At 44.5% G+C, this 9,302-nt stretch overlaps 1 long non-coding RNA gene across 1 annotated transcript; it reads right to left on the reverse strand.

The window, feature by feature from the left end:
• Nucleotides 1-4,136: 4,136 nt before the first annotated feature.
• On the reverse strand, nt 4,137-8,377 carry LOC143443217 (uncharacterized). The gene is made up of 3 exons (XR_013111983.1): nt 8,262-8,377; nt 6,367-6,487; nt 4,137-4,999 (listed from the first exon to the last, which is right to left on the reverse strand). It is a non-coding gene; the product is annotated as an uncharacterized LOC143443217 (long non-coding RNA).
• Between the last annotated feature and the right edge of the window lie 925 nt (nt 8,378-9,302).

Raw genomic sequence — 9,302 nt, forward strand, 5'->3', positions numbered from 1 at the left:
CAAGCTCAGCCCTTAAAGCCTCTACCCTGCTTATTGGTGGACTAACTCACAGTCTTGGTTAGGGTTTCCTTGTTTTCAACAGACACCATGACCAAGGCAACACTTATAAGGACAACATTTAATTGGGGCTGACTTACAGGTTCAGAGTTTCAGTCCATTATCATCAAGGCAGGAGCATGGCAGCATCCAGGCAGACATGGGGCTGGAGGAGCTGAGAGTTCCTCCTCTTGTTCCAAAGGCAGCTAGGAGAAGACTGGCTCCCAAGCAGCTAGAATGAGGGTCTTAAAGCCCACACCCACAGTGACACACTTATTCCCAAAGGGCCACACCCTAGGCCAAGCATATAGAAACCATCAGACTCTCCACACTCAGAATCTATAGATATTCAGAATCTATAGATATTCCTGATGGTGGGAGGTGCAAGAAGCAGCAACTCTTCTGCTTCGGAAATGAAATCCTGGCATTTTCTACATCTCTGGAGTCCCAATGGAAGCTGGAGACATGCTGTGGGGGTGGGGGTGTGTCTCAGAAATGAGCTCTGAGTGGGAAGATATTTCTACCCTATGTGATTATTCACTCGGTGACATTTCCAGCAAGCTCTCAATAATCAGATGAATAAAGGATGCACTCTGTTTGTGGATAGTGTCACCCTTCCAGCCCCTCTGCTGCTTACTCAAGGGCCCATGTGCAATATGTTCACATTGGCACGCCATGCGTTGTTCCATATATGGCCATTTCCTCACCATGGTAAAGTCTGCTGCAGCACCACAGAATGCCTAATTTGTTGATGGCAGAGACATACAGTGAGTACAATTTTAAGAGCCACCTTCAGGCAGGCTAACACCACTGGACTTTTTTCTAAAGGGTAGAAGGTGTCAGAAGGATTTGTTAGAACAGACCCTTACGCTGGATGGGAATTGCGTCTCCCTGGCAATGCCTTGACAGCATTCCTGTTTGTGAATATCTGGAATTACCTTAGTTGTGATTATGAGTTCTGGCCATAGACTTTATTTCATAGCAAAAGAAGTAATCCGTGTAGCTTAATAGGATTCTGGGATGGCCTGATGAACTATTGTTTTATGGAGACTTCATTGCTGCTACCTAACTTCATAATTTCATCTCTGGCTTACAGAAATACAGTAGTGTTAGGAGAAAAGTTAGGAGAGGAATTTAAAACAATCTGAGCTGGGGACAGGACCATGGGGACTCTGTTATGTGCCTTTTGTATTGTCTTTATCTGTAGGAAAATTGTTATATCTCACAGCATGGAAACAGGTTGTTACTACAGTGTAAAATGTCAAGGAAGATTTTACATGAATGTCAACCAGAAAGCTCATTACTTAATGACTGTTTGTTATGAGAATGAACACAGAGACAATTCTATCTTCTGCCCTGTGGTTCTGGGACTGAGGCTGGGAAACTACACATTTCAGTCTACTTTGCCAGATTCCTGACAGGTGTGTTAATCAAAGGCACTAATGGACAACTGGACAGTGGGGTACAGAACTACAAGAGCCTTCCTTCCCATCCTCAGCCCCCCCCCCCCAGCACTTCAATTTGTGAAACAGTAGGTTCCAGCTGCCACAACTCTGACATTAGTGAGTCTTCCCCCCAGTGACCAGACAACAGCCCTGGGGGCTGCTTATCCTAGCTCAGTCTTTGGTAACATCACGACTTCTAGGAACAGAGCCGCATGCATACTAGACAAAGGCTCAACCACTGAGCTACACATTCCCTCTGCTTTTATGTTTTTAATTTCTGAGTTACTCAAGAATCTATGTTTAGTCTTTTCAGCTTCCCAACATCTGTGTAACCAATTCACTGTGTGATTAAATTCTTTTTGTTTGGAATGCCTAAAGTGACTTGTACTTTTTCAGATGGACTTCTCTATTATAGTTTCCTTTCCTACTAAAATAGTCATGACCCCCTGCCCATCCATCCATCCACCCATTCATTCATCATCCATCCATCCATCCATCCATCCTTCCTTCCCCCATCCATCCATCCATCCATCCATCTATCCATCTATTCATTCATCTGTCTTTCTGTTAATCTGTCTGTCTGCCCATCCATCCATCCATCCATCCATCCATCCATCCATCCATCTATCCATCTATTCATCCATCTGTCTTTCTGTTCATCTGTCTGTCTGCCCATCCATCCATCCATCCATCCATCCATCCATCCATCCATCCATCCATGTGTCCTTCCATCCATCCATCCATCTATCTATTCCTCCATCCATCCATCTGTCCTTCTGTTCATCTGCCTTCCCATTCATCCAGCCAGCCATCTGTTCATCCATCTGTCTGTTCGTCCATCCATCCACTTGTCCATCCATCCATCTGTCCATCCATCCATTGACCCATCCATCCATTCATCCATCCATTCATCGAACCCATCAAAGGTATCCCAATATGGTGCTAGAGAGATGGGTAAGGTTTATGAGTGCTTACTGTCTCTCACAGGACCCAAGTTTGACTACCACCACCCACATCAGGTGGCTCACAACCATATATAACTTCAGCTCCAAGGCATCTGAGGCTTTCACCTGGTCTTCATGAGCATTTGAATTCACATGCACATTCTCTCTCTCTCTCTCTCTCTCCCTCTCTCTCTCTCTCCCTCTCTCTCTCTCTCTCTCTCTCTCTCTCTCTCTCTCTCTCTCACACACACACACACACACAAATTAAATGAAAACAAAGTTTTTATTAAAAACTATCCCAAATTAATCAGTAAGGATGACCTCACCCTGCCGCCCCCATTCTCCAAAGAGATCTAGGATGGGTTTTTATTGGTTCTAAAAGGATGGCACATGTCTTTTCCTCATCTCTTTTTTCTTTTCTATTCCTTCATTCCTAGCCTCCAGTTTTGTGTCTCACCCCTTCCAAATCATTAGTCCTTTTTCTGACAATCAATTTCTAAACTTGATAAGGATAGAAGTTTGTGGAGAAAGAAATGTAGAGCTGATCTATTTGGAATGATTGATGTTGGTATCTAGAGCCAGCTTGGCAAACTGCTTTAAACTCAGGAATGTCACACATAGGTGACACCTGTTGCCATGACAACCCCACATACCTTCTTAGAGCCAACTCCTTACACCTGTGAACAGCCTAGGTCAAAGCCTAGATAAAGGCAACTTTTTCCCACCTTCAACCCTTTTTTCCTTGTCTTTCTCTCCTCCCTCCCCCCCCCCCCCCGTTCGTTCTTTCTTAATAAAACCTCTGCCAAGTGGAACTGCTTTGGTCTGTTTTGGACGTGAGCCGACATCCCAACACAATTGATACTTTAAAAAATATTCTGGAGGCTACCAAAATTTCTCATGCAGGAAGGGAACCATCAAAGTGTGACTATTGGATGACATGCTTTCTATGGGAAGACCACATCTTCTTCTCAGACCGAGAGCCTGTGGGTGTCATCACTGTTTCTTGGGACTCTGAAATACCTAGCACCTCACTCCAAGTATTACAAAAGTCAAACAGAACAAAGGACCCTGTTAGGTCTGATGCAAAATATCTCTTTAGTGTCATCAAGAACACAAAAGGTCTGAGCATGTGGAGACATCAAGGCACCTTTGCATTACTTACTTAGTGTTCTGGATACATTTTTTTCCAACTTGGTACAAGTGAGACTTATTTGGGATCAGGGAACCGCAATTGAAAAAAAAAATGGCTGTATCCACTGACCTATTTTCTCATTATGTGTGGTAAGCAAATGGTCCAGTGGTATGTAAGAAAGCAGGCAGCCCCATGGCCTCAGCTTCAGTTCCTGCCCTCAGGCTCCTGCTTTGTGTTATTACCCTGACTTCCTTTACTGATAAATTGTAAGTTCTAAGGTAAAGTAAACCCTTCTTTTCCCCAACATGCTTTTTGGTCAGTGTTTTTGCTATAGCAACAGAAAGCACACTAAGACATTTAGGTATGTATTAGGATGTTTTTAGCTGCAAGTAACAGACTTTCCAACTCACAATTACCCAAATAATCAAGCAATTCTACTATGAGCTACTCTGAGACATAAAAAAATATGACTATGTAAAACATGCACATGAATATTCATGAGGTTATTGTTTATGACAATAAACATTTGGCAACTAATGAACAAATGAACAAAATATGGTGTAGACACATGGTGGAACATCTTACATTTAATAAAAAGGAGCAAAGAATTGATGATACAATGTGAATGAAATTCAAAGACATTAGGAAACAACCCAGGAAAGACCTGTGTACTCTGACTCCACTTTGGGATATGGACTGTTCCATGAAGAGAGAAATGTATGGGTTTCAGGGCCAGAATGAATGGGAGGATGTGTGCAATGGTTTTATATAGCATGCCACTCATGGGCTCCTGTCTGAACACTTGGTCAGTCTTTCCAGCTGTTACACTGTTTGGAAGTTAGCAGAACCTTCAGGGTGGAGCCTAGTGAAGGGAGTGGGCTATCTTGAGGTCTTATAGCTCATCCCACTACCTATCACTCTCTGCTTCTGAAGCTATAAAGATAATGTGACCAGCTACCTGGTGCTCCTGTCTCCACCACCTTCTCTGCTACAGCGCTGTGCCCCTTCTTAAACTGTGAGCCAAGGCAAACCCTTCCTCCTTCAAGTTGCTTTTGTCAGCTGTTTCCTCACAGTAAGGAGGGGTAACTGATGCAGGCCTGAGAGCTAAAGGGATTCTTGGCCTGTGGTAGAAATGTTCAAAAACAATTTGTGGGGATGGTTGCACAATTCTGAAAATCATCTAAATGCCACATGGTTCACTGTGAATGGATGAATTAGGGAGGGAATGATTGTTTCATAATTAAGTTGTCACCAAAACCCCTTACTTAAATAATAACAGAAATTGCTCCTTCAGTTCTAGAAAGTGTGGAGTGAGTGTGTTAGTAATGAATGAGTTGGGTTAGCTATGGATGAGTGTCTTCAAGGGTCCCATCTGCTTCTGCCTCTTTCTTCTCATTGACTTCCCTCTTGGTTGTACCACATTGGCATCATCTTTAGAAGCCCTGAAGAGAGATAAGGGAGAGTTCCTTTTTCATATGCTTTTTGTTGTTGTGTTGAGGCAAGGCCCAGGCTAGCTTCAAACTCACAATGCTCATGCTTCGACTCTTGAGCACTGGGGTTCCAGACATGCACCATCTTCTCCAATAAGAGTTTCTTTTTTATGCCTCTGGCCATTCCCAATTTAAGAGAAAACTTCCCAGGTAGTTGCTAAGGTAATCTGTCATCTTACTGATGATTCAGGGTCTCTCACTAAGCATTAGGCCAACCATGACAAGAGCCTGGGTCCACCACAACTTGTTCAGAGCTCTAGGATTAAACAACGTGTCTCAGGCAGAGAGACAGGAGCCTGGAATTTAATTCAGGCTCTGTCTGAGTGAAGACAGGTGGCTAAGCCTGCCTGGTGGGCAGCCTCCATAGTTACAGAGGTTAAAGAATTTTCTTAAAGGAGTCAGTCTTGACGTTTTATTTATTATTTATTATTTATTTATCTACTTACCTTTATTGAGGCAGAGTTGTGCTAGGTAGCCAAGGAAGGCCTGTCATGAATGCCTGATCTTCCTGTGTCTGCCTCTTTCATGCTAGGGTCACAGAAGTGCACCATCAAGTCTAACTTTAATTCCTTCATCCATTTTAGATTGATTTTGAGAGTATACCTATCTTTCTTTATCTTTTTATCTGCCAGTCTGACTTCCTGTCTATAGAATTAAATTTATTTAATTTATTTAATTTAATTTATATAAATATATTTATATACACGGGTGAATGTACACACACATGCATGCATACACATGCACACACACAAATTTCAAATGTTTATACTTTCAGCATCTTGTAACTAAGGAATGTGAGATTTTACTTTAAATTATTTTACTTTAATTAGGTTGACTTTGTTTGTATTTGCTTGTTTGGGGGTTTTGGAGATGGTGTCATACATATAGCTCAGGCTGGCCTTAAACTCACTTTGTAGCTAAGAATGAATGGCCTTTGACTCTGGATGCTCCTAACTGCTAAGATTATTAGTATATGCCATTTGATTGGTTCCACTTTTATTGGATTACTTTTAATTATTTTATTTAATTTATTTAATTTATTTAATGTGTGTGTGTGTAGGAATATATGTGTCACAGCTCACATGTGTAGGTCAGAGGACAACAGGAGTCAGTTCCTTCCTACCATGGATTTCAGAGATTTATCTCAGGTTGTCAGAATTGTGTGGTGAACCTTTCTCTTTCTGTATAGTCTCTCTGGCAAACCAGAGTTTACCCAACTATACCCCAGGGTGAAAGTGTCTGACCAGGAATGGTCTGCAGGAGCGAGACTCTCAGAGCCTTGGAGGGAGGGCACACCCTTAAGGGAGAGCCTCGCCTACCTCTCCTGTTTCCAGTGCTGAGCTTGCTTAGCAGACACTGGCAGCTGGTACACACGAGCCGCCCCGGTCACATGTGGTTGTGTTTAACGATACAGAACTTTGAACCAACCTCAAGCTGCGCCTGTGGGGGGATCAAAGTCAATACTCAACTGTATTTTATAAACGGTGAACTTCAGTGAAGAAACAAAACTCATTTAAGCTGAAGCCAAGGGGCGTGTTACGTTTTGACTGATGCCAAAAACAAAGGGAGAAGGTTGGTTCCCCTGTGCGTTCTTTGGACTCTTTTAAAAAAGAGCCTGTTTATTAAAGTCTGTACTTTCAAATAAACACAGAGAGCTCTCGTGTTCTTTTTGTAAACACGTTTGAGTCCTTTGAAGCCAAGAATAAGGAGTGTGACAGAGATGCCTCTCCTGGGCTCTGGGTTGAGTTAATTGGCTCTTGTTGTCTTTAAAACTCACTCTGCACAGAGGTTTTTAGAACTGACTCCACTAGGTGGAGGGAGAGGGAAGCCGCTCAGGTGGCAGTGGCTCTACTCACACCTCTGCTTCCTCTGGAGCGCCACACAGCTGGGCCACGGTCTGCAGCCCATGCTGGCAAGCACCTGCCTTCCTGGCCCCTGGCCAGTGGTACCTTGTTAGGCTACTACTGAGGCAGGGGAGAGGCACATGCTCACTTCTAGGGCATCACCTGTTCATCATGCTCGGCACCAAGCTTCTGACCTTCCCCCCCCGCCCCCCCCTGCCCCCACCCCCCGCCCCGACATAGACACGGCCAAGGACTGACTCACACTAAGCTAGCCAACCCCCAGCACCTGTGCTATCTACCCGCTCCAGAACCATTCCTTCCTGGGCCTGGCTGTTAACAGACAACTTCGAGTCAGTAAACAGTTACAAGCAGCAGTTTCCCCTCTCTGAGAAAACTCTCTTTGCTTTGGGAAATGTGTCCTGGCCCCATGTGGTAGAGATATGGGCTCCCATGTTCTCTGTTCCTCAGCAGGCAGTGGTCCTCTGGGCTATTTCGGTCACTTCCTTTGAACGGTTCCTTCCTTGAATTGTTCGCATGGCATTGTATGATTCACAGAGCCAGCTTCCTTTCCCCTCCCGGGCAGCTGGGAAAATCAGGCTCCCGTTATGTTTTCTTTGTTAGCGGAGGCTGCACCTGGCTGGGCAGTGCTGGCTGAGTTGGGTCTCGGTGTCTAGCTCTTGCAGTTATTACAGCTGGTTTTTGGTGGGATGAAGAGATACGGGGGAGAGGCTGGGCCACTCTAGGGGAAAAGCCTAGTTCTACTGGGGCTGCTAGAGTTTTGGGATCTCGGTGGGCACGTGACACCCAATCTGCCATAAGCCCTAAGGCAGTACTTGTCCAAATAAAGTAAGGGTTTTGAACAGATGGTTTATAAGACAGAAGCCTAAGCAGTGCCATGCAAAGTGGGTGCATGCTCAGCAGGTGATTTGTCAGGCCCTGTGGGAGTGCCAGGTGGGCCTGCCCCTCCCGTTGACCTGGCTCGTGGCCCTAGGTCGGTCACTGCCACAGAGCCCACAGAGAGAGACCTGAGGGGTCACCCTCTTTACAGCTAGCTCCTTAAGCAGACCTGGATGCTCATTCTCCCCCCTCACCCTGGTTTCCTGGTTTCTTGTGGGCCTGCATCCAGCTGGGCTGTGAATCTGCCTCAGGGTGGCAGCACGCATCCAGCCAAGGTGAATTAGCTTCATGGAGTGACCAGAGTCCACCGATAAACACCGTGGACAATGCCAGAAGTTGAACGCATGACAGGGCCTTGCTCTGTGGGGTCTGTAAATGATCCTACTAAGTGCCATGGCTTGAGAAAAGCAGCTCACCTCTCCATGCGCCAGGTTTCTAATGTGTACAATGGAGGTAATAATAGTACTTCTTACCTCATCCTTTTGTTTGGAGGATGGAGTCAGTGAACACACAGGACACGCTTGAATAATGCTCGGTGCAGGATGGCCCCTAGCTAAATGTGCATCGTTTATGGTACTGTACGTAACTTACTGTTTTTCTTCTCTAGTGCATGGCCAGGTCACTGAACTGAAATAACTCACTGTTACTACAGTTACGTGAGCAGCCACTGGGACTCACAGGGAATGGCACGTGGCTCACTTAGCTCCTGCTCACCTTTAACCCTTCGGAACCAGATGTGCCAAACAGTTTAAGCACCTGGATGAGTTAACTATAACTCCAAAGACATAAATAATCTCTCGGCAGAAAGATAGCACTGTATTTTAAATTCCTAAATTTCCCTATCTGCTCCAGACAATCTCAATCGGTTCATTCATGCACAATGCTCACGCTCAGATGGTCTAAAGAGCACATAGCATCTTCAACAAACTCCACTGGGTTTTATGTTAAAAATGAGGAGAGACTAGAGAGATGGCTCAGCAGTTAAGAGCACTGGCTCCTCTTCCAAAGGATCCCGGTTTGATTTCAAGGACCTACACACTGATCCACAACCACCTGTAATTCTACTTCAAGGGAATTCATGCCTTTTCCTGGCCCCTGAGGATGCCAGGCATGCAACGGGTGCAGGCATACATGTAGGCAAGAGACATAAATATAAATAAATAAATAAATAAATAAATAAATAAATATTGCTTGTATTGCTTTTGCAGAGGACCTGAGTACAGTTCTCCATACCGATGTTAGGAGGCTCACAACCACCTGTAACTCCAGCTCCAGGGATCCAATATCTTCTGTCTCTGCAGACACAGACACTTGTATACACATGCCCACACACAGACTCACACAATTTTAAAGGAATCTTTTAAAATGAAAAATTATAGTCCGTCATTAGTATGTTTTAAACAAGATAACTGGTAAATGTCAAAATAAATGCTCTGTACGGAGATGAGAAGAGGGAGCATGTGTGACCAAGAACTACTGCTCTCCTGGTTTATGAAGTCACATGGCCCTTTGAA

The sequence above is a fragment of the Arvicanthis niloticus genome, chromosome 8 (genome assembly GCF_011762505.2).
Source record: "Arvicanthis niloticus isolate mArvNil1 chromosome 8, mArvNil1.pat.X, whole genome shotgun sequence".
NCBI lineage: Eukaryota > Metazoa > Chordata > Mammalia > Rodentia > Muridae > Arvicanthis > Arvicanthis niloticus.